The sequence below is a fragment of the Lutjanus erythropterus genome, chromosome 11 (genome assembly GCF_056507025.1).
Source record: "Lutjanus erythropterus isolate fLutEry1 chromosome 11, fLutEry1.hap2, whole genome shotgun sequence".
Lineage (NCBI taxonomy): Eukaryota > Metazoa > Chordata > Actinopteri > Lutjaniformes > Lutjanidae > Lutjanus > Lutjanus erythropterus.
This window is the reverse complement of record NC_139327.1, coordinates 34,863,145-34,886,264: the sequence shown is the minus strand read 5'-3', so window position 1 is coordinate 34,886,264 and position 23,120 is coordinate 34,863,145. Positions and strand designations below refer to the sequence as shown.

At 39.6% G+C, this 23,120-nt stretch overlaps 1 protein-coding gene across 1 annotated transcript in view; it reads left to right on the top strand.

Moving 5' to 3' along the window:
- The window catches only part of LOC146319416 (uncharacterized), a 62,500-nt gene that overhangs the window by 629 nt on the left and 38,751 nt on the right, over nucleotides 1-23,120 (top strand). The gene's annotated exons all lie outside the window — the stretch shown is intronic.

Sequence of the window (23,120 nt, the reverse complement as noted above, 5' to 3'; positions counted from 1 at the left end):
AGAGTTTTGCAACCTAATTGCAATGCAAGAACATCAGGCAGAGACCGAGCTTGCTGTCATGTGCACGGTTCGTATGGAAACCCTCTCCGTCTGTGGGTTTCTCCCTCTCTGTGTGTGCGAGGTTAATTCAGGTTCAATTTGAAATGCTCTGTGATCTCTGAGAGGCAGGAAGGAAACGGAAGGCAGAAACTGCAGCTCGTAGGACACCATCTTAGCTTTTAAAGGGCCAGCAGCCTCCTCTCAAACACAAACACAAACACACACACACACACACACACACACAACCCTGGGAAGCAGCCAGGTGCACCGCCTCCAGCTACGCTCTGCACGGGCCCTGCCGCCGCCGCCGCCGCGGAAGAAGAAGAAGAAGAAGAAGACTTGTGCCTCTGAACGCTTCATCACAGGGTGTTTGTGTGTCAGTTTGTGCCCAAAAGTCAATTAAATCTGGCGGGTGATCAGACTGAGCTGAAGGCAAGCAGCCGCTCCAGATCTGTGTGTTTGATGGTTTTCATGGCAGATGATGGAGACAAGTTACCGTCTGGTTCTCAACTTCCAGGTTCCTCCATAAGGAAGCGAACTTTGACCTTTAAATTTGCATGGATGTCCAATAATTGATGTGTCTTGTGTTTGAACATGGATGTTTGTTTGATGGATTTTAACAGACCCGACGCTGCAGAATCACTCTGCTGTGTTTTTTTATTGGTGGGGCAACATCCTGTTTCAGTTTAGAATTTAGGGCAATTTTGTTGTATTAAAGAAAGTTTGACCTAATCGTTGACAAACAGTCGACCCTTTCTAAGTCCCACCCCTTTCAGAACCTCGTCAACTTTGTCCTTTCCCGTTTCCTGTGTTGAAAATAAAGATGGTTAAAAGAGATTGATGGGGGACCAACCAGCAAACTGTTATCCGATCACTAGCTAACTAGCTAACCTACATCTCTTGTTAGCTAGCTAGCCATAAGTGATAGCTACTGTTGGCGCAATGCTAACTAACTGGCTAAACTAAATAAGTTGTTAGTTACATCGGCAAATCGCTGACTAACTATTTTAGTTAATTCTACAAAGAATCAAATATGAAAGTAAAAGAAGTGCCAGTGTATATGGAATTGTCAAGGATAACGCGATAAAGTCCAAAACTTATTTCCGTCATTGTTCCTGATGTTCCATCAGCTAGCTTAACATTGTTAGCTAGCAAGTTTGCTAATATTTTGTTAACATTAGCTAAGTTAAGCTGTATACGTTGCCTGTACAGGTTCCCCAGTAACATCTTTTAAACATCTTCAATATTTGTTTTTTTTTTTCGACATAGATGGGCTCAGCAAATAGCACATCTATGTTCAGGAAACAGAAAATCACGCTCAATTGATGGAGCACAGAGCAAAAACGGGCGTGGGAAGAGTCAGTTATGACCGCTGCCAAGGAGGTTACTGGACTTCCTGGTTTGACCAGGACTGTCCCGGCATCAAGGCGGGTGTCCCGAGTCCAGAGACATAAATGTAAATCACTACAGTGTCCTAGTTTTCAACATTTGCTGCAAAATTGCCCCGGTTGATGCGATGAGTGTGCTAAATCACACACTTAACCCTCAGTGTACTGTTTTGCAGTTTTAGTTAAAGTTTGAATAATTAATGCCAAGTGTAAGTTTGTACACTGGTGCACGGACTGTGTGTCTTCATGCACACCTAATTTGGTTTGCATACAGTATGTGCAAAAGAGCTGGGTAAAGGTGAATATAGATCAGTACGTGTGGTGATCATTAAATTGTCTCTGACCAGTCACGTCACTGTTTTCAGCGCTCTGAAACAGCAGAGGTGGTACATCTGACTGACACTATTTTAGCAACAAATGTAACTGCATTGTATTCTGTGCATAACAGCACTGCAGGTGCTGCAGGGATTTCGTGAACTGAAGGAGAAGGATGAATGAACAAATCCATTGTGATTAAAAGTGCTGCGGCTAAACATATAAACGTATTTAGCATGTGTGCTTTATAAATAATGTTTCTAAAGGTTACCTGATTATCAAAATAGCTGGTGATTGATTTTCTGATGATCTACAACTTGATTTGTTTGTTTCAGCTTGCCTGCAGTCAGCTGTATGACATTGTTGACTTGTGTATTCTAGTGTATTAGGAAGTTGTAAAAGAGGTGATGCACAAATTGGAAAACATATTTCTAACAAGCGTGTGCAGGCATGGAAACCAGTTGTGACCCTGTGAGCGACACCTTTCCCCATCCAGCCGCCATCTTTTTTGGAGTACCTTACATGCAGACATTGAAACTTCACTGTATGTGTTAGAAATGTACTGGCGTGATGATGATGGCGTGATTAGTGGTGTGATACCAAAAAGAGCCAAATTTTGCAGTTTAAGTTATCCCGGTAGCTCAGTTGGTAGAGCGTGCAACCCATGTACCAAGGATGTCAGTCCACTGCAGCAGCTGCCGAACTCCCACCTGCAGCCCACTTGCTGCATGTCGTCTCCCCTCTCTACCCTCTTTCCTGTCATGTCCTCAGCTGTCCCATGAATAAAAGCATCCTTCATCATGTTTACAGGGTTTCCTGATGGAAAGATAAGTTTTATTTGTTGCTAAAGTAAGTTAGCTAGTCGCTTACTGCTGTTTGCTCAGTGGGTGATGACTCGGTCCGGGGTGCTGGGAGCCAAACCCAGTGAGAAAACCACCTTGGTACTATAGTTTGTTCCCTGCCATCGAATTGACAGTGAGCAGCTAGACATTTCATAGGAACTTCAATGACAGAAATGCTAGTCTTCATAGCATTACATTTCTCCTCTCCTCACCTTTTCACCTTTTTTTCTCCCTCTGTTCCTCCCTTAAGCAGCTACGCCTCCAGGTAAAGGTGGATTAGAAAAGCTAGTGAGTTAGCCGGGACCTGTTTGAACGTCTCCTTTGTAAAAATCTGTATGAAGGGTCATAGCGCTTTGAGCTCCAGGGCAAACATGTGACTGCTTTGCTCAATGAAGAGCTTTTAACTGCAAGTGGAAACCAATAGATCCGTTTGCAGCCTTGTGACTGAAGAAGACCGCTGTTACCCCCCCTCACCTCCGCCCCACACACACACACATAGCCGACCCCGTCATTTAAAAAGTAGTAAGTATCTCTCAGCCTGCAGTAAATTTAGGGAGGTGTTGTCATGACTACCCCTTGTACAATTATAATTAGCCTCAATGAATCCATTAGATACAACGGGGGCATTTATGACTTGTGCTGCATGTCAGTTACCCAGGCAATGCACATGAACACCAGCATCTGAGTCACACTTGATTTGCCAAATACAGTAAATCTGCAGGAATTTGCAGCAAGTGTGGCACTGGAACAGCCACACTTAATCCTCGGGAGGTTTCAAACACAGTGAAAAGGGTTTAAGCAGAGTCCTGGCATAATTTTAATTGTTACGTGTTGAAGGTGGCGAAAGTGCACACAGTCTTTACTTTAGTTTAAGCACAGACACCAAAAAAAACAACAAAAAAAAAACAACACACTGGTAAAAGTAGAAGTACTGATTCAACTTCTTTTCTCAATTAAAAGTGATAGCAGGCTCAAAAAAAGCTGCCCTCTGAAGGACATTTCTCCCTGCTGTTTCTGAGCAAATCTAACTGAAACTAAACTTTTCTGGGAAGGCGGCGTGCAATAATGCAAGTAAAAGTAATCAATAATTCCCCTCAAATGCATTGAATCTAAAGCCTGTTTTGAAAATGTAAGGAGCAGAAAGTTCAGATATGGGGAGTAAAAGGAAGAAGTTTTCAGAAATATTAATACGCAAGGAAAGTACAGATACAGAGTATTTGTACTTAGTTACTTCCCACCTCTGGATAAAAGTCAGTCAAAGCTTTAACTTTGTTTGCAGTACATTTCATCTTAACATGTAAGCCTGTCACTATTATTACATAATTATTTCCATTCACCTGTAAAAGACAGAAATGTCATATTTCCATCATTATTTCCTCGCCATTTTCCACCATTCGAGGTTGAGGTTTAGTTACCTTAGAATGAGCTGTTTGTGTCTACAGAGGGCGTGGTTCCTCTTCCTTGGAGTCCGCCATGTTAAAGCGGCCATGTTTCTACAGTAGCCCAGAACAGACAAACCAAACAGTGGCTCTAGATGTGACTTCTTTTTCATGTTTTGTGTGAGTTTTGTGGCCAATGTAGGTTCTGCCTCACGCTTGAAAGTGGAGGGTGTTTGCAGTGTAAGCTCGCCGCTCGCTGCCACACAGTGTACGACAAATAGTCATAAACTGAAATTTCAGGATCACAACAACCCTATTCACTATCTGCACGCATCATATAAGGTCATTTCTATGGTTTTTCTGCACCACACAACATGGACATGGTCCGTTGGTTCCTGTTATCTGAGATCGTATATCTAAGTTGAGCCAGGTTCCAAATCATTTTCCGTCCAGTCAAAGCGGGTAGTGTTCCTTTCTGCTGCTTGGGCCTTAGATCTGAGTGTTAGATTCTCTCGGTGCAGGGGTCTGCAGCCGGCCCCTCTCCTGTGCCTCCACGTGTTTTAATTTTCATTTATCTTCATTGTAGACCTAAGGTCATTCTTACATTCCCCAATTTAAAAAGTGTGTAACTTATACACTAAATTAAATGTTTGTTTATTTATATTTAGTTAACTATATCCTACATCTATGAATTGGTGCCTTATACACAAAATTTTGTCTGAGGCTATTCTTAAATCTTTCTAAGATAATGCCAAATCCCCCCCAAAAATAATAAGTCTCTGAGGGAAATACAGAATTTAATAGTTGTGTTTCCAGACAGATTTTTATTTGGTATCTTTGGCCAAAAATCTGACTTTTGCGGTTAAAGGTTGCAGACTCCTGTCTTAGTGAATCCGAGCTGACTTGCTACCAGTTTCTGTCATGTGTTGTGGAATAACTATCACTGCAAAAATATTATTATTAGAGGCAGACACTGAGTGTGAACTCTGATGTGAAGGATGAACGTATTGTTGCTCTTTTCGACAGCGGCTCATTTTGTTCGTGTTCTCTCTTTTTTTTTAACGCTGTTGTCTTCAGACTTCTTCCGTGACGTCTGCTCCGTTAGAGCTCGTGCAAACCACCAAATTTTCCACCTATTTATTAAACAAACCAGAAACATAAAGTGCATCTCATCACCTCCTGTGTGGTGGAGAATGTTTCCCTCATGAAGAGCTGCATAACAGGTCTCTAAAAGCTTTCATGAACTATAAAGAGAACACTTTAATGATACATCAGTCAGCTGATAGGAGCAAACCAGACATTTATTTACGCACTCTCAATATCGTGGGCCGTTATTTTAAATTATATGGTGCACCATCGCTTGCTTACACATAATAAATCAGTGTAATATAGTAGAAGTAACAGAAAGTAAAAGGAACATGATGGACCTCAGGGTAACAGTGGTGATGTGTTGAAGTGGGCAGCGTTCAACTTTCGTGTGTTTTGGGGCAAGTGGGTCAAAAATCTACTTGCCCAAAGTGGAATTGTTTTATTTATTGGCAGTTGTTAAATAATAGCAAAGACTAAAGTTGATTGCTATCTTAAATCTGTGGCTGCAACATTTATAAAATGTCAAAAAGTAGTGAAAAATGTCCTAGTTTCTCAAAATGCAAGACAGTGTCCTTAGATGTCTTGTTTATTTCAGTCCAAAATGTTCAGTTTAATATGATACTAAACAGAGAAAAATGAGAACTCTCCATATGGGAGGCTGAATAAACAGCATTTCATGCAATTTTTGTTTGTCGATAATCAAAATATTTTAATAAAGTTAGTTTAAAGTTTAATAGCTTAGTTGTTTTTTACCACTTGGAAGTGATTTACTAGATTTATTAGCCTGACATGGTATTTCACTCACCCCCGGAGAGCAGACAAGCTTATTATTGAATCATGGTGTTTAAAATGTAAGAGGAAGCTTAAGAAAAAGAGTTTTAATTGTTTTCTTATTTCTTGCTCTTTCTGAATTAATGATAAATCAATTATTGAATGACCTTTAAATTAATTGTCAGCTCTTTTGATAATCAATTAATCTTTTTGAGTCAGTTTTGAGGAAGAAACTGTCAAAATGCTCTAATTTCAGCTTCTCAAATGTGAATATTTTCTGGTGTCTTTGCTCCTCTATGACGGCAAACTGAATATCTTTTTACATTTTCATTTTCCACCATTTTTTCTGACATTTTATGGACCGAACAACTAATTGTTTGATTGAGAACAGATTAATCACTAATAAAAATAGTCATTAGTTCACTCTAAATCCGAATAAATGAGCATTATGAAAAAAAAATGAATGATGATGATGATGAACTCAAAAGTTGGAGGTTGTCAGAGCTGAAGTATTTGGAGTTAGTGGTACATGTACTCTTTGGCTGAAGATGAATTAAAATGACCTCAGATATTTTCAGTAAATGTAACTTCCTCTCTGTCATTGCAGTAACTTAGTAGAATTAAATAATTTCAAGTATAAATATTTCATGTTCAGTAAAGTTCAGACTAATTGAACATTTTGAGCTTTTAAGTTGAACAAGTTTTCACTGCTTTTAAATAATTTGAGCATTCAGTTGTACAGTGTTGCAGTCCTATCTGAACATGTAGAAACTCTCATTTGTCTCTTTGATTCTCTCTGCTGGTTCTTATTTTCCGTCTTCACGATTACCTTTGACCCTGGTAGCTGTTTTTGACGCCGCGTGAGCGGAAATCAATTTCCTCCTGTCACAGTTCAGGCTGTGCATTATTGGAGGTGTAGTTAACTGATAGCAGTGCACTGATTCTGCATCACAGAGGCTCAACTGAGCATGCTCCGTAGCTTGTGTGGCTTCTGAGTGAGTGTGTGTGTGTGTGTGTGTGTGTGGATCAGCTGGGCTGTAGACGTGAGAGCAGGGTCAGCTGTACATTCCTGGGCAGGGCATCAGCAGCAGCAAAGGGCCCTGAATACAAAGTCTGCCTGTGTGTGTGAGCGAGATGGAGTGAGTCTCTTTGTGTGTGTGTGTGTGTGTGTGTGTGTCTGTGTGTGTGTGTGTAAAGGAGAGAGAGAGAGAGAGAGGGAGGGAGAGCTGATGCTGCTCAGTAGGCAATGATTAACTCTGCTGAACAAAGTTTGATCAAACTGAGTTAGTTGATGTTTTGTTTATCAGGATGTTTACATGCATCAGCAAATTAAATGTAAGACTTTTAATGCCACCATTTAATTAATTATAAGACAACTAAAAACGAATCTTCACAGTTAATCGATTAAGTCTATTAAGTGTCAAAAAATTGCGACAAATTGTTCATCACAGTTTCCAGAAGCCCAGAGTGATGCCTTTATATTTCTTCTTTTGTCAAACCAACGGTCCAAAACCCCAGAGACTCTTTATGTACTGTCATAAATGTCAAAGAAAAGCAGCATCCAGAAAGCAGAACCAATAAATGTTTCATGATTAACTGATTATCAGAATAGTTGGCGACTAATTTTCTAAAGATCAACTAATAGATTAGTTGACTAATCGTTGCAGCTCTACTTCAGAGAGTAGTTTTGGGAAATATAACTTTTTCCCAGAATTATGCTCTTCTGAATGAATGTAACTGAGTGAACTACTGAGATAGTGGATGTTGTGTAAATCAGGGTGTCTACATGTATCAGCAGGCTAAAATTAAGCTTTTTTTAATGCCACGATTTAATTAAACTTAAACTTTTCACAGCTCGTCTTTTGCCCAAATATTGGTGGATTTGGACAGTCACTTACCCAGCAATGTTTCCTACACATTATTTAGGATATATGGCATATTTAAGACCTTCCCAAAGAGAATTTAATACAATTGAATGCTTTTTAACGACCTGTATCGACACGTATGCACATCTGACTGAGTAGTCAGCGTGACTTGGATGGGCGGAGGCGTCACAACCAGCCAGTTTTTGCGAGTGTGTCGCCTCGGCCTTAACAAGTCAGTTAACTGAGCAGAAGTTCTCCAGTCGGACTCACACCCCTGCTTATCTGAGTTTCATGAGAACTGGGGGACAAAATAATTTTTATCGCCAACTTTATAAACTGACTGATACACAGGCAGCGTTGCAGTGATTTTGCATATTTCAGCTCATTATTTCCTGATTATGCAAACTTTACAGCCCCGCTGTTGACAACCTGTTTGCCTTTTACAAACAAGTGCTGTATGCTATCTGATTAATTTTGTAGCTTTTACGCAGCCATTGTTTTCAGTCCACTTTAATACATGATGAAAACCAGCTTGAAGAGACTTGTAGAAACTGCTACGTTCTAATCCATGGCAGTGAACCATTGGTGAACTTTATCTTTTGTTGTTGTCGTTGCATGGCAATGCAGTAAACAGCAAGCGAGACTGAAACTCTTCTGTTTCAGGATACCGAGTTGAAATTTAGGATCAGGGTGCTGGACAGAAACCTTCTGCAGTGCATAAAATGACTCAGCTCCAATTAACCTCAGCACAAACGTCCATGTTTGCATGTTTCTGGTCCTCTGGATTTTATTTTTTTATTTTTTTCCCCAGATGGTGCTTTTCTCAGAACAACAAACAGTTCTCAAATCTTGGGGAATTCTTCAATATGTTTGCCACGAAGGATTTTTTTTTTTTCAAAATGTCATTAAAGCCAGTGAGCACAAAGAAATCATAACTTCACCAAATTTTTTAGGGTTTGCCCAAAGGGAACCAAATTATCCAACAGTGCAACTGTACATCTACAAACTATTTTTGTTTTCTAAAGGCAGTCAAATCAGTGTGAAAAATAAAATTCAGTACATGAATTTACCAGCTGTGTCATTGTAATTTAGAAATGAACAATTATGTTGTTATTATTTCTCATATATTAGTCATTCCCTACTTTTCGTCAGAGGTATTTGATTAGTTATGTCAGAATTCAGTCATCAAACTGTGACTTTCTATGTATTAATATGAAATATTTTTTATCTGCAGTTTCATGTAGAAACCACTTCCTTTCTGCAGTAGAATCTCCTAGAACTACTTTCTTTTCTACCAGAAAGAAAGTAGTTCCTACATGAAACTGTTCACCACAAGGTATGTGGATTATTTTGAGTAACCGGCTCATAATTTTTTGAAGGAGACACTTGTTTTAAATTTTTTACAAATGTATTTTTTGGTGTCTTTGAGAAGGTCTCCAAAACTCTGCAACTCAGATTATCCCCAAATTCTAATGGTAAGTATGTGATCATTCACAAGTGTCGTTTTCATGCAAACAGGTGGTAATTAACATTTCAAATATTTGAACTTTGTTTGAAATTAACTGCAAATTTACCCCAAATTTCATGGTAAACACGTGATAATTAGCAAGTATCATAACTGAAATTTCTTTTAAATTATCCCCAAATTATTAAATTATATTCCACTTCTTCCTAACAATGCAAATTACCACCTACTTGCATGAAAACAACACTTACAAATTCTAATACTTACAATGAAATTTGGGGATAATTTAAATTCAGAGAAATTTCTTATATGTTGCTTTGTAATTACCACCAACTACATGAAAATGGCACTTGCTAATTATCACACATGAAATTTGTGGGTAATTTCAAATATATCACTTGGTAATTACCACCTGTTTCCCATGAAATTATGGGACCTTGAGCTTATTTATTAAAATAAAAAGTGAAATTTCTGTCATAACAGAGACACCAACAGATTTCTAAACCCACAGTTGTCAGATGTAGATCAGAATGCAATGCATCTGCAAAACAGGTTGGGTTTTCCGGCATGCAACTGCCACTGCTTCTTCTCTGGAAAAATTGATTCCAGTCCTCCCACACACACACACACACACACACACACACACACACACACACACACACACACACACACACATATATGTATTATATTCCACTTCTGAATGGGACTAGTTCACAGCACGGGTGCATTCATTGTGAAAATGTTTAGCACTTGTTTGCAGTGTGTCTCTGGTTAAATTACTGCTTTTGTTTGATGTGTGATTGTGAGGTGTGGGTTAAAAACAAAACAGCCGTGGTCATTCAGTGTTTCAGTCAGCCATTATTGCACCACAGAGTGAATTCTACACCATCTAACATGTTCAAAACATCACTGTTAATGATCAGAGTTACTTATGGAAGAATTATTTTATTGCAAGAGTATCAAACACTATTGGTTGGTGCCAAAATGTCAAATGCACCATTGTTTCAATTAACAGAAAACATTTGCTTTGTGACTGTATTCTGGTTACTGGCAGTACTTTTTGTGAAATGTAAGACCTGAAGTGATGCAGTTCGTCCTAGTGCTTGAAATCCGTGCCCGAACCTGACAGGACCTGACAGGACCTGAGGGGTTTGAGAAGGGTTGGTCTTTATTTCTCTCATATCTCACGAGTTCATGTCGGGTTTTTCTCTAAAAACTCCTGCTGTTTGGTGCGTAGCGGGAAGCTTGTTAAGAAAAATGTTAGACTGTAATTGGGTTTGAGTTGAGATATGCTAATGAGGTTTGGGTCGGTTTCGGAAAGAATTTTGTCCACATCGGGCCTCAATACGCTCAACTTTTCAGGCATGATTAAAGTGCTAGTGTGTACGCCAAAATTTTAAATATTTGATTGAGTTTTTTTTCCATTGCCAGTCGACAAGTTTTGTTTGTCTTTTCTGATGTGCACCAGATAAGCGGGGACTCAAATCATGTCTGTGCAGGAGATCGGAGAGGAAGATGTTTTCAGTTCAGCTGTCTCAGTATTTTTGTAGCTTCTGACTGAATCTCTGCGGTTTGAAGTGTAGTTTCTCTCCTGTCTTGCTGTTTGTACTTTCAGATGTCTGCCTTATTTACGGTATTTACAGGAGATCTTCTGGTGTGCGGATATTTTTCCTTTTCCGTTCAGATGTTTTGTGATCTAACACCCAACCCACTGGGCTCCGGGATGTGCGTGTCTTTTTCACATTGTTTTCATGCCTTATTTACGGTCTCATGTTCGCTTTCAGCTGATAGATGTTGTGTTAAGATACTAATAATGAAAAGGCAACATTTCCTGATTTTGCTGCTTCATAATAAAAGGGACTCCTTAACATAACAACATAACGGAGGACTTCTATTATGAAGAATTTATTGGAAATAAAATGTTTGTCCACTGTTCAGCAGCCTGAAAAAATACAAGCGCTCCATCATGAAATATACGCCTTCAAGTGGGTGGAGACTCCTGTGTGCTGAGCTGATGCATTGAGTTAAACTGAGTCAAGCAGGCTTTTAATTTTAGGCCTTTATTTGATAGGACAGCTGATATGACAGGAAAGGGAGGGAGAGTGGGCGGGGTGACATGCAGCAAAGGGCTGCAGGGTGGGAGTTGAACTTACGGCCACCTCACAGCTTCAGTACATGGGAGCAAACGCCCTACCAACTGATCTGCCAGGCAACACACGTAGCTTTTTCTGATGGGAAATCGCTGTTATGTAAGTCAAATATCGCTTTCCCAAGAGCAACCAGACTCCATTGGTGAAATCAGTCATTTTTACCTCTCAGAAAACGGGAGTTGCTTGTCTGTCGCTGCTGTGATCAATTAGTTTTTAGTGTTATTGTGTGACTTTGGTGTTTTCAAAGGTTAGTTTGGATTCATTGAAGTCACACAATAACACAAACAAACTGACAGATTAAGGCATCTGTAGACGAGCAACTTCTGTACTCAAGGTAAAATACTCGAGGTAAAATTCCTGATTTCACCTGTGGAGTCTGGTTGCTTTTGAGAGTGTGATATTTTGCTTATATAACAGCGGTTTCCCATCAGAAAAGCAAGGTAAAACTGTTAAAATATTCTAAATATATTTACCCCGTCCACAGCAGAGCATGGTGGTCCTCCTCTCTGCTTAAAATAATCCAAACTGTCCCTTTAACATTCAAAGACTTGTGGAAGAATGACTTGTAAAGAACACATTTGTTTCACCAGCGGTGACTGTGACCCTGGTACATTGTGGGAAACGGAAGAAGATCCTAGCTGAAGTACACAAGTTAGTTTGCACCAAAAAAATACAACCCCTGATCAAAAACAGTAACTTGTCATGTGTCGGACGTGATAAATTGTTTCGTCTTTGTAATGATGCAGAAGTATCCAGGGGGGCATTTATAATTTAAAGGCACTTGTGACCTGGAGATCAGGAGTCTCATGCTTCACTGACTGAGCTGAGGGCGCTCTAATAAGCGCACTGTAAGTGTTTTCTAGGCGGTGAGGAGTTGTCGCGGCTAACTGGCTCACTGCACTTTTCCATTTTCAGTTTTATGTGATGCTCGTATTCAGAGTAATTTACAGCGTGTGCAGCAACACAATAAGCTCCAGTTCCTCGATCGCCGACATTAAAGACGAGGACGAGAACGAAGGATCGGATGACAGAAATGTCAACCAAAACTGAGTGTATTTGTTCGTGTATCAGGTGGTGAATCAACCCAGCTGAGTGAATGACTGGTTAGTTGGCCAGCTGGCTGCCTGACTGTCTCTGTGTGTGTGTGTGTGTGAGTCTGTGTGTGTGTGTGTGTGTGTGTGTGTGTGTGTGTGTGTGACAGAGGAGATAAATGAGAGCGGAGTACGAGGACACGGTGTGAGGAATGGACTGGGTGAGTTAGGGTCACTGGTGGCGGGTGGCGTTCTGGTCAGGTCATTCAGTCGGCTGAATCACTGACAATTAATGTGAAGCAGGTTGTGTGGAGAGCAGAGGGAGGTAAATGTCAGATCGGTTCTTTTCATTAGTCTGCAGGAGCCGAACGACGCTGCACAGAAACGCAGTTTTTCATATCTTCTCAGGGACTCCATTTATTTTAAAGACACCATGAAATAAAACTGACATTTTCACACTGTTAACCCAGCGTGCCAAGTCATAATATACAACTACCTAGAAATAACTTTAAAAAAAACCTCAACCCACCTGTGTATTTTTATCTCACGCCGTACAGTTTGTGTAAATATAAACTTCAGACAAGTTTACCAAAGGCTTTACTGGCGAGATGAGGGACTCAGATGAAAACAATAGAAGTTGATGTTTGCCAAAGCTTTCTGCTTCCGAGGCAGTTTCTGGGAGGAGAGGAAAACAAAACAAGAAAAGTAACAATAAAAGTATAGAAGTTCAGTCGATGACATGTCATTTTATTCATGCTCTCACAGAATGGTTGGCAGTTTTATTCATGATCTTTCAGGTTGGGTAAATATACTATCAGGTGGCTGCAAAATAAAGAATCAAAATTATGTGAAATCAAAATAACATATATGAGTCAAACAAACACAGAACACTGGGCTTCATGTCCTGTGTGAAATCAAGTCAACGTTGACTTGATTAAAGTTTTAAGGTACTTAACATTATGTCAAGTGACTGACATAACGAAACATAATCATTTTAACCCAAACCATAATCTTTTCCTAAACCTAAAGTCGTTTTGTTGCCTAAATCAAACTGTTAAACATGATGTACCTTCTTATTGTACTTAAAGGGACACTTCTTTCTACAGAAAGAAAATAGTTATGTGAACAGTTCCATTAAGGCCAGGACTCTTCAAAACTCATATATGTTGTTTTAGGAGTCATTGGCAATAAATCTATTCTGTCATTAAGGTATGGAAATGTGTTGATTTTGCCAAAAAGTCAAATTTTGCTTTAAAGAAAATGTCTCCATGTTGCTTCTTTAGTCAAGCGGGCAGCCTGAAACCCAAAGACTTTTCATTTATTGTAATAAATGATAAGAAAAGGCAGCAAATCCTTGCATTTAAAAAGCTGGAGGCAGCAGATACTTGTTTGAAAAATGACTCAACTGATCGATCGATTATCAAAGTAGTAAGCAATTAATCTTCTCTGGATCGATGCATCGATTAATTGACTAATTGTTGCAGCTCCACTGCCTTGGTTCATGGTTGTAGGGTCGGGGTGAAGAGGGTCGGAAAGAAGAACACAAAGGAAATCAGGGGCAAAGAAGTGATTATATTTTGCCTTGTTTTGCCGTGTGTTACTTTTGTGACTGTGATGTTGTCTCCCCTACAAAAAATAAACAACTGATCACGAAAGAATTTGCTGGAATGTACCTACCTGTCCACGTTTGACTCATGTGGCTGTTTGCCTGGGTCCTTTGTATCATGAGGGGGATCATGAAGGGAAGTCATAATGCCACAGCAAAAAACAGTTTTGTCTTTTGCCCTCTCCTCCTCCTCCTCCTCCTCCTCCTCCTCCTCCTTCAACATGACAACACCCCTGTGCACAAAGCCAGTTCAACAATAGAAATGATTGTCCCAGTTTGCGACTGGTCTGCACAGATCGCTGAACTCCACCTCATCCAACACCTTTAAGACCAACTGGAACCACTTGAGAGCCAGACCTCATCAGCCACCATCAGCGTCACCAATAACGCTCCTGCAGCTGAAGGAGAGCAAATCCCCGCGGTCGGTTTCCAGAGCAGTGGGGAAATCCTGAAACCATAAAAGACTGGAGGCTGTTATATCAGCAGATTAAAGCCTGTGGTTTTAGAGTGAAAATGGTGCAGAAGGTGAAACATCTCGATACCAGAGGAGTCAAAAGTCCACGCATTCTTTACTCAAGTAGAAGTACAGATTCTTGTGTTTTAAAAAAAAGACCCTGGTAAAAATAGAAGTTTCGATTCAACTTGTTTACTGCAGTAAATGTGAAAAAGTACAGGCTCTGAAAATGAGCTCATTTTCTCCTTGTTACATCTTTTATGTAGTTTTTCAGCTTCTTACATCTTTTTCATCTTGTTACGTAATTTTTTGTCTTGTGTATTTTTTCTTGATATATCTTTTTAGTTATGATATGCCTTTTATTTAGTTTTTTGTCTTGTTACATAATTTTTCATATTGTTAGGCCTACTTTCTTTTTTGTCTTTTTACGTCTTGTTAAATCTTTTATGTAGTTTTTCCATCTCATTACGTCTTTTCACCTTTTTACATCTTTGTCGTTATGATACATCTTTCATGTAGTTTTCCCCTACAATGTTGCAAAATAAAAACAATCGATCATTCCCCTCAAATGTGTTAAAACTAAAGTAACAAGCCTGTTTTGAAAATGTAAGGAGCAGAAAGTACAGATATTTGTGTTAAAATGCAGATACCTGTACAGATACCTGTAAAATGTATTTAAGTACAGTAATAAAGTATTTGTAGTTAGTTACTTCTTACCTCTGCTTGATACTGATTGGTCCACTCAGTGTTATTCAGTTTAGCTTGTTGGTGATTTGCTGCAGTGTCGCTTGCAGAGTCTGGAGGAGGGTTAACAGACTTTGTTGCCCTGGATTCAGCAGAGCAGTGCAGGGGGGTGGGGGTGTGGTGGGGGGGGTGAAGCAGAGTTGTTGGTGGTGTCACGGTGTCTTTTTTTTTTTTTTTTTTTCCCCTCTGTGTGTTTGCTGGGCGGCCTTGCTAAGGCTGGCCTGCCCCAGGGCTTCTGGGCTATTTATAGAGACACAGCACCGTTTATATGGTGAAGGCAGAGCAGAGCAGAGCGGAGCTGATTCTCTTCCAAAATTCAACCCCGGACACCATTACCAAGTTCAGTATCCAAACATTTGAAGCCTGTCTACTACAAATATCACAGTGAATGAGAGGAAGCACGCAATGTGTGTACAAACTGGAGTCATCCTCACACAGAGTGTTTATTCTAAGCTGTTGAAAAACAAATCCAAGGTCAGATCATCATTATATCGATACTGTGATATGAGATTTGATATTGTCTTAGATATCATTAGGGTAGAGATAATGTACAGTGGGCGGGTCATTATGGCTAAATAAACTCCAACAGGGTGATGCAGGAGCCGGACGTGAAGCAGAGGGGTCTTGAATCAACCTGAAGGGGTTAATTTTAGCCATAATGACTGGGGGTGCAACGGATCGCAAAAGTCACGGTCCGGCTCATATCACGGCTTTCAGTCATGGATCAGATTATTTTTCGGATCAGCACAAAAGAAAAAAGAGGTGGGATTAGGGTTGAATTATTTTAAAAATGCACCTGGCTTTGATCTCTGTCTGTCTGTAGGCATCACCATAGTAATGTAATGTAATAATAATGATGATAATTATACATATGATATATATGAAATAATCTAATATCTTGTATCATACAGTAGAGTACTATGTATATACTATAATAGATAATTATACACTACTACACTCTGTGCTCTGGCTCAGTGTGCCGCCCACAGGCACCGTCTGATTGGTTAGAAGTCACGAGTAACAGCCAATCAACACAGACACACTGAGTCAGAGACAGGCAGACACAGAGCTGCACGGCTGAGCAGAGAGGAGCTGTAGAAGCTAAGACAGCAGTTATCACCAAAGTTTCAATAAATGTCACAATCTTATGATGTGTTTCTATGACAACAGCATAGTTGCGCCAGTGAAAATGCCCGAAGTAACGGTCGGGATTTCACTCGAGGCGACATGACGGCTTTTAAATCAGTCACTCTTCACAGAGAAGCGCTGCAGACACAGTGCGTCATCTGTCCTGTCTTTAACCGCTGTTCTGCACTGAGATTTCAGGTATTATTACTTATTTAAAAGTAACAGGGAGAATAAAACTGTGTCCCACAACTGCAATCCGTTACACCTCTGATAATGACCTGCTCACTGTACATTATCCTGCTTAATAAACAGATCCATACTAAAAAATCAATTATTTAACAGAAAATATTAATTTAAAAATGATTTTCCTCTGGAGTTTATGATCAGAGCCGCATCCATAGCAACGGTCGGTTATACAGAAATAACAGACTTTAGATTGCTGCAATTAACAAATTAGAATCGAGTATTTAACAAAGCGGTGTAATAAATTGTGATATGGCATAAGTGTTGTCTTTTTATGAAAAATCTCATTGCGTTCATATTCTGTGAAAGCAACAATAGTCACCCCTACAATATTGTGGCGAGATCAATAGAAGTACAGCAATGCTTGTTCTATGAAATCATGGCTCTGACTAAATGAGGCAGCTGGACTGAAGTTTGTTTGTAGTGAAGGTGATGGAGGAGCACAAACAAATCATATCATGGAGGTGTTGGTTGGATTTCATCAGTACAATAAGAAATATTAATGACCTTCAAATCCGCAGGGTTTGTTTTATCGTGAGGTAAATACTCAGGGCTGGAGTGTTGTTAGAAACTGGTTTGGTAGTTTTTTCAGATCTGTAAACAAAATAGTTCCCTCTTCGACTCCTGGCACCAGCTTCGTCAACCAGTTTTGGTGGAACTGGGATCCAGTTCAAGTCGTGATGGACTATTTGACTGTGGTACAAGATGGACTGCTGCAGGGTAAGAAGCAGACTGGAGCTCTGACCATTACAGGCCTCCTCCTACACTACTTATCTTATTTTTTTTACTACTCTAGTTGACTATTTATACTGAAAGTCATACAAAGTCTGTGTCCAGAACATAGTTGTTGAAAAATATTTAACATGTAAAGAGCATCTAAGTTCACCTAAGTTTATGTTTAATGTGTAAATTTAGAAGCTGTTCTTACTGACTGACTGTAAAACTAACCAGGCATAAACTCCTCACAAAACGTACTTCAGTGAATGAAAGCTGCAAAAATAATAGATATATAAAGTCCAATGATACACGTATGTAAGATGTTACATATACAAGTTTAAATAGTCCAACAGTCAGATTTTCACACAACTGACCTTTCCTAAGTCCTTTCCTAACTAACTAGTCAATCTACATCAATTGTTAGCTTGCTACTTACATCTTATAGATAATGTTAGCAAAATAATAGATAACTAGCTAGCTAATTTATATGAATTGTTAGCTGGTTACATCTGATAGATACACAATTTTACCATTTATTTATTTACAGGGACAATGCAAAGTTAGAAACATCACTGTAAATGTACCAATGTTAGCCAAATGGCTAATTTTCAACTGCTGTCCGTCAACCAGATGTTGAATTGGCCTTTAAAGCAACAGATAAAAGTAGATAATGTAGCTGGTTACATCTGACAGATAGCAAAACGCTAGATAACAGGCTAGCTAACCTACATAAATCGCTAATTGGTTACATCTAACAGATAATATTAGCAAATTATAGCGAACTAGCCAGCTAATCTATATCAGTTGTTAGCCGGTTAGGTCTGATTGACAGAGTCAGCAAGACTTTAGACAATTATCTTGCTAATCTATATTAATCTATATTAATTAGCTGGTAACATCTGAATTATAGTATGAGCGAAACACTAGATAACTAGCTAGCTAATCTACATCAATCAATAGCTAGCAAGTTAACGTTAATAGATAATGCTATCAAAATGTTAGATAACTAGCTGGCTACTCTGTATCAGTTGTTAATTAGCTAGTTACATATCTAATGTTAACAAAACATTAGGTAACTAGCGAGCTAATTTATGTCAACTTTTAGCTGCTTACATCTGATAGATAATGTTAGCGAAATCTTACATAACTAGCTTGTATGTTTGATAGTTAGTGAGCGAGCATTTTACTAATATTAGCTAACTTAAAATGTGACAATGTGTCTTTTACAGGTCCCCATGCAACATCATTTAATCGTCTTCAAAAAATGGCTTTCTTTTCAACCATACAGCGAAAAGGAAAGGTGAAAGCTGACCGTGTTTCTACTGGGTACCAAGATTGCTCAACTATTATTAGCGCACAAAGCAAAACTCTGCACACTGTGGTAGTAAAAGCCAATTGCAGTGCTTTAATTTTCGGCTATGGTTTTACCATTGTGCCCATGAAAACACACCACATTTGATTTGGTTTGGAGTTTACAGCCAGTTTAATCTCACTGGCACGGCTGATACACGCTATAAACAGACATAGACCTGGCAGCTGTTCGTGAATAATGCACACCCAGACTGTCTGCTCCTCGTTTTCTCTCCATCTGTAACTGGCTTGTCAATCACCGGCACGACAGGAAAAGCAGAAAAGAAGGTTGGTGAAAAAACGGAGATGGAAAGGAGAGAGTGTGAAAGGTGTTAGCAGAGTTGCAGGAAAAAAAAACTCGGTGTGCTTGTTTACACACATCCTGAGTTCCTTGGAACAGCTTGGCCGGCCCAGTAGCCATCTGTGTTGACTATACATTGGAGTGACAGTTTAACTCTGTCTGTCTTAATGTGCTAATCTGTCATCCGTGCATGTTTCGTGAGTCTGGCAACATCTCAGCTCTCCTGTTTTCCTTCTGTTTATTCTAAACTCTGGTGTGCTCTGTTGTACACTGAGAAAAAAAAAATACATTCGAAAAAGAAAATCTTAACTTGGGACTTGAAGTTGCAAAAAGTTGTTTGATACCGGATGTTGGTATCCACCTCTACTGTTAAATGCTAATGGAAAAAAAAGGGAAATTATACTGAATGTGTCAAAACAACCAGCATGACTGAACATGTTGTTAATTATTCAACACATTATAACTTCAATGAGAGTCTCGATGTTCAAAACATAACTATAATCAGGTATCTTTTATTGCAGGCTATCACTGCTTCACATCACTTTTTAACTAGCCAGTTAGGTCTGTTTGCTAATGTTAGCATATTGCTAGATAACTAGCTAGCTAAGATGTGACTATACCACTTTTAGTCAAATAGCCTATCGCTCCTTCTCACCCAACCAGACTCCACTGGCAAAGTCAGTTGATTTTACCTTGCAAAACATGGGAGCTGATGGTCTAATGTTGCCTCAATCTTTTGTTTGTGTTGGTGCGTCTTCAGTAATAGAAATACCTCATAAAACTCCACTTCAAAAAACCTGAAGAGAGACAGTTCATCACAACAAAAAAAGGTATTAAAGTTGCCTTAATTCAGATTTGGATGAATTTCTAACACACTTAAACTGAGCGTCACAGTAAAAGTCGGAATAAGTTAGGTTCAATTGAAAGCTTTTACTTTGCTTTGAAATTTTTACAGTAACAACTACATCCACACGCTTATTAATCGGAAAGTTTTGCAGATTTGAGCAGAAAAAAAATTTAGTTGAATGAATCATTTAGTGTGTGAGGTCAGGCGTAGAGCTCACCCACACTCACACTTCTGAAGAGACCGGGGCGGACTTATTTATGTATCGGTCTGTGTGATGAAGCAAGCAGTGAGTCATTGTGTTTTTTTGACGGTCTAATAAAAGTTAAAAGGCTTCATTTGGGTTTTGGAAATACTTGGCGGTTTCTTTACTCTCCCTCCTCCTCGTCCTCCTCGTCCTCCTCTTCCTCGTCCCTGTAGGGTCATGGTCTCTCAGTCTCGGGTCCTTGTTGCGTCATCACTGACGGGCTCTTCATGGACTGAGAGATTAGATTAAGTTGGTGAGCTTGTTTTGTCTGGACATTTTATTGATTATTGGTCATTTGCTGAGTACCCTCTTCAGCTGTTTGATTAGCAGACGTGTTAAATGAATATCAGTCAGCTCTTTGGCTTGTTTAGCACCACAGCGAGCAACTGAATGACTGGTTTATTGGCTGACTGTGTGTGAAAGTGCTCTTTATCACAGGAATTCTTTGCACGACAAGGATAAGGACCACATATTCTTATACCAGACTGTTGGTCACAGTATTTACTTGTGACCTGCAGTGTGGTTGCAGGAGTTCACACCATTTGCTGAGAGTTTGAGAAAGGAAGTTTGTGCTCCTCACGATCCTGAAATCTTTCCCCTTTTTTTGTTTATTTATTTATTTATTTTCTTCAACACTTTTACCCCTGATATTTATGCACTCCTGCCATTACTTTTTTTTGCCTGTTAGGATGCTGCTTTTTTCTCGCTCTCTCTAAGTACACTGCTCAAAAACTGACAGGGACACTTAACCATCACAGTACCACAACAAGTCACTTAAACCTCTGGGATATCAACCTGTCCAGTTACAAAGTGACTGTGAATCACTTTCACCTGCTTTAGTACAAGTGTAAGTGACAACAGTGGGCCTTTTCCACCGGCGCTTTTGGCCATGCTGAGCCAAACCATACTGCGCAGAATTGCATTTCCATTATGATTTTCAGCATGCCGAGCTGCGACCATGATGGACCATGGATGGAGTGGGGCCAAAGCAAGCCCAACTCACCTCCAAGTGCGTTACAGGGATGTCTTGTCGGCTGCAGCCAACCCTCCTTTCTTCCCCTCAAACAAGCGAGTGTTGTGATACTCAGCTCATGCGTATGCAGGAGAGCAGAGACAGAGAAGTTTCTTAAAGTCTCTTTATATTCAGCTCTCCGTACGTTTGTAGCTTCTAACAGAATCTTTATATTTTGAAATGTAGTTTCTAACCTGTGTCGCTGTTTGTACTTTCAGGTAATTGCAGTATTTTACTGTTTCATATTCACTTTCAGCTGTGTCAGAGTTGTGTTAAGTTACTGCTGATGAAACCCCTGAATAAACACATTTCCTGTTTTTGCTGCTTCATAATAAAAGCATTTAAATAATAAAAAACACAGGACATTTATTGCAAAGAATTTAAGGAAACAGTAGGTTTATCCCAGAGATTTTTATGAACGGTCTATCCACCACTTTACAGCTGCTTGACTCAGGCCTCCTTGAGCTCGTTTTAAGGTAAAAGACACTTTCAAGCGAGTAGCCTTGTTGTAATGGAAATGCTGTGCTAGGCTGACAGGCCGAGTCAAACCAAGTCGAGCTAGACCAGCTCTGTGTATGGAAAAGGGTCACAGGTGGACAGGAGAGGCATCAGAAAGACAAGCCCAGAAAGGGAATGGTTTTGCAGGTGGTGGCACAGACCTGACAGATTTTTTTCTAGTTTTGCATTTTGCTAGTGCCCTTGTCACTACTGGTTACATGAGGCGGTACCTGCAGCCCATTCAGGCTGCACAGGTAGATCACTACTGCACAGACTCTGGCTCCACATGACTTCACCAGTGCAAGATGGCAGGGCTCTTATCCTGGATATTTTGGCTGCATTTTTGTGCAGTGGCAGGAAGTGGAGATCCGTCATCCATTTTTTTTATTTTCTGTATGTACAGAGCAGAGAAAATGTATTCTTGAAAGAAAAAAGAGCACACATTATTGTTTGCTGGGCATGTGAAGAAGGGCGGCAGTAGTAGTAGTAGTCTGTGAGGACTTGGCTTGGAAACTGGGTGGCTGGTTCAAGTCCAGCATGGAACATAATACGAAGGGTGGGCTGGTAGCACTGCTGAGGTGAACAAAGCTGCTATAAGTGGCAGCCCGGTCACTCTGACATCTCTCCTTTGATGCATGTCTATAGTAGGTCTGAGTAATTAATCTAAATGTATCAAAATTGCAATATGGCCAAATGCAATTTTCAAGTCACAGAAGGCGCGATATTTGTTAAATATTGTTGTGCTGCTGAGATGTCCTGGCAGCCACACCACGTTCTACAGACTAAAGAATACATCTTTGTTTGGTGTAGATCCCCGTGTTTTTCAATGAAAATACCAATATATATGTAAAGATGATCGTTCCTTTTAATATTGCAAATCATATCGCAAATGCATTATCAGTCAAAATAATCGAAAGTAGATATTTTTTCTAAAACGTTCAGCCCAAGTCTATAGGTCCTGTTTGTGTGTATTTTTGGTTGTGTATTAGAATAACAACAGAGTGAAAACATATAATTTCCCTAAGAGCGATTAATAAAGTATGTCTTCTTCTTCTAAAATTGATTTATTTGTTAAGAAAATATTTTCAATTCTAATTTCCCATAGCATGTTAGTATTTACCATTATGTCAGCAGCCTAAGAGCTAGTTCTTTATATATATTTAAAAAAAAATGATTCAGCTTAAAAAAAATCAATTCAGAAATCGCAAAAAATGAATTGTTACACCTAAGAGAATTGATTTTTTTCTCCCGCTCTTACTAGAGCCACATAAATGGTACAAATATAACTAAAAGTGTTTAAAAAGAAATGGGACCGCAGGGTTCAGCGTGGCTGCTGGAGAAAACAATCTGAGCTCTAATAGTAGGATCAGTGTTTTAAGTTTATCTGAAGGTCGTGAAGCTGCTGGGAGATTGTCATGTGAGCTGCTGCTTCAGAAAGCACGGCTTTGTTGGGAGCTCCTCTCTTTCTGTGTCACGTCCACGTTCTCTGGCATTTCTTCTTCTCTGCGTTCATCTCAGTTTCACCTTCAGCAGTCCTCCCCTGCTTGCCCTCCATTCACATTATGAGATAAATACAGATTTCACTCATGTGTTGATAATGGGTTTCTCTTGCTACACCAAAAATAGTATGTGTGCGCTGTCC